The following is a 2,941-nucleotide window of genomic DNA, read 5'->3' as shown; positions in this document are numbered from 1 at the left end:
CGGTGCACACTACCACTCACGAGAAGGCCAAATCCTGCTGCACAGCAAAGCAGGTTCATCTTGACCTCGAGTTTCATGATGTCTTCCAAGCCTATGTCTATAGTTGAGCTGCCATGCGTTTTCCTCTCTTGCTCCGTGGCTTTTGCACAAGCATGCCCTTGCTGGATGCTGGAACCATTCTACGGATCTTGCTGGCTGCAGTGGCACACGACGACACGAGTGGTATAGTCGAGGAATTTATAGAGCTCTCTTACCGTAGATGCCATCACAATAATAGAAGGTTGTCCTTCATCATTCTTGTTCTTTCAATACTTTCTATGATACTCACATGGCCTCTGTACTTGTTGGGATGAAGTTTTTTTTGTCGTAAAAAGGAAGTTCTTATCTTTTCTCAATAAAAAAATTGTTCTAAGTTGTACCAGTGTTTGACCACAAATCGGCAGCTAATGTTTCCCACGACCACTATGTTTTGCATGTACTATATCCATGAGAATTTTGTTTGTCTTTACGTGAGTGGTAGACACCACTACCGGAATTGGATAATTCGCCGTGTGCACCAAGCACACGGCAAAGGCTTAGTAGGCACACGGCGAAGTTTTCGCCGTCGGTAGCCGACGGCGAACCCCCGACGGCAGCGCTAGGCACGGCAAAGGCCTAGTTTGCCGTGTGCCATTTATCGGGCACACGGCAAACACATTCGCCGTGTGTACCCAAGGGTACACGGCAACAAAAAAGGCATTGACGTCGTGAGGACGGCCTAACGGCGTGACAGAAGACTTCGCCGTGTGCCACCTAGATAGGCACATGACGAACTTGGTCACGCGGGGCCCAGCAGCAGAGCTCTTCGCGCCCTGGGCACACGGCAAAGTGTTTAGGTTCGTCGTGTGCCTTTTCCCTGGCACACGGCGAACAATGATCAGTTCGCCGTGTGCCCGGTCTTGGCACACGGCGAACTACTGTTCATGGCTGGCCAAATGGTCACTTTGGCTTGTGCCTAGTCCCTAGCACACGGCAAAATGACCAAACAAATCCTAATTTTTTTAGTTTTTCACGTATAAAGGACCCCATATCACAATATATATATCACAAGCATTACATATCACATATATATCACAACAAACATCACAGGCACTATATATCACAATATATATATCACAACTAGTCACAAATAACTTCAAACACATCCAGAAGTACAATGCAAAGTGCTACAAGTTCACAACATATCCAGAAGTTCACAAATACATATCCAGAAGTTCACAAGTCCATAAATATAGAAATAAACAAGATTATGGCTGCGGTGGGCCGTCGAACAGTGGTGGGCCGCCGAACTGAGGTGGGAACAATTGCTGTGGGAGAGTCGATGAGATGGCCGGCGACAAGTCTGGCGTGTTCGATGCCGCCGATAGATTCTGCAAAAAATGTAAGACAGTAAATTGCAGGTGAGACAAAAACCAAGTTCTCAAGTTATAATCTAAACAAGTCTAAATATGTAGGTCCCCTAAATCGTAAAGTGAGTAATATAAGTCACAATATCTAAGTCTAAAGTTCTCTAAGTATCTAATACTTCAAAAGAAACTAAAGGATTTCCAAGATACTCACCGGAGGAGTAGTAGGAGCAGGAGCCACAGGGAAGGCTGGGATGGGATTACCCATTTGGACAGAAAGACTTTGAATGTAGTTGTACATCTGGGCCATCTCGACCGCCTGCTTCTGCTCGTTCTCTTGTCGTATCCTCCTCTCTTCGGCCAACGCCGCCTCGTACGCCGCCTGTTGCGCTTGCATTTGGTGCTACAATAGTTCATGACAATGTTACAATGCAAAGCAAATATATGTACAAAACGAAAAAACTATATATAAATAAGAAATAACCTGAAGTTCCTGCACTTGGAGCTGCGACGCGGACAGCCGTGGGCGTATGGCCGGGCTATTGGCTGTGCTCCTCGCTCGAATCTGGGAGAGGGTGGGAGTGCTGGCCGTGTCTACAAGGCCATCGCCAATGTAGTAGCGCCCATGTTTCTTGCCTCCTCCCACCCTCATAATGACTTCTCCATCAAGGGGCTGGGCGTTCGGATCCCAGTCTAGCCTATGGACCTGTCTTCCCATCTCTGTGTATGCCTGGATACGACTGTGGACGGACGGGTTGCTGTACACCGAGGGCGGGTCGTCAGGGTTGTTGGTGACGTTGGATGTCGCCTTGCCCTTGCGGGCCAGAGCCCATCCCATGAACGGGTTGCACTCCTGGCCTTCATGTGAGGACGACTGCGAAAAAGGAAGAAGTTGATTACAAATTATGCTGAATTGAATGTTAGATTAGAGAAATGATTCTGTGTAGTGTGCACCCATCTAGCCCTGTACTCGTCGTTGTTGAGGCTGCCTTGATGGTGCGCTGGACCTGGCATCAGCAATCGCCGCTGCCGGCCAGCGTCGTGCAAAGCCTGCCACTCGGGGTCGAACCACTTGTCCACTATGCGCTCCCAGCACACGGTGTCATTACGACACCACCACGCAGGAACCTACACGTGATCAAATGCATGACATGTAAGAAGAGAGACATTTAACGATGTTTTTCATCTTACAATAAATTTGAACTTACCTATAAATATTGCTCTCGGGTCAGCTTCGAATCCCTCGCCTCAGTCTTCCCGATCTTCTGCTTTAGGAAATGTGCACAATAGTTGATGACGCATTGGACTTGCGCCTCATAATGCATGTCCTTCACGAGTTTAACGCATCGATTGTGAGCCACAATCGCCGCCCGCTCCTCGTATCCCTCGTCACACCTGTAAAAATCCTGCATATAAAGATGATGGATCATGTCATTATTAACAAAATGTTCAATGAATGTGATGTATTGACCATTTTTTGCCGGGGAAAACTTACCTAGAGCTCGGCCTTTACCCGCTCCGCCTTGTTCTCAAAGGCTCTGCCGCTCTGATCCAAC

General features: G+C 47.8%; 1 long non-coding RNA gene across 1 annotated transcript; it reads right to left on the bottom strand.

The window, feature by feature from the left end:
• Positions 1–2,175: 2,175 nt before the first annotated feature.
• On the bottom strand, positions 2,176–2,639 carry LOC120710472. The gene is made up of 3 exons (XR_005689903.1): positions 2,594–2,639; positions 2,340–2,513; positions 2,176–2,259 (listed from the first exon to the last, which is right to left on the bottom strand). It is a non-coding gene; the product is annotated as an uncharacterized LOC120710472 (long non-coding RNA).
• Positions 2,640–2,941: the final 302 nt, after the last annotated feature.

The sequence above is a fragment of the Panicum virgatum genome, chromosome 5K (assembly GCF_016808335.1).
Source record: "Panicum virgatum strain AP13 chromosome 5K, P.virgatum_v5, whole genome shotgun sequence".
In the NCBI taxonomy this organism is placed as follows: Eukaryota; Viridiplantae; Streptophyta; class Magnoliopsida; order Poales; family Poaceae; genus Panicum; species Panicum virgatum.
Note: the sequence above shows the minus strand (reverse complement) of the source record. Positions and strands in the feature narration are given on the sequence as shown.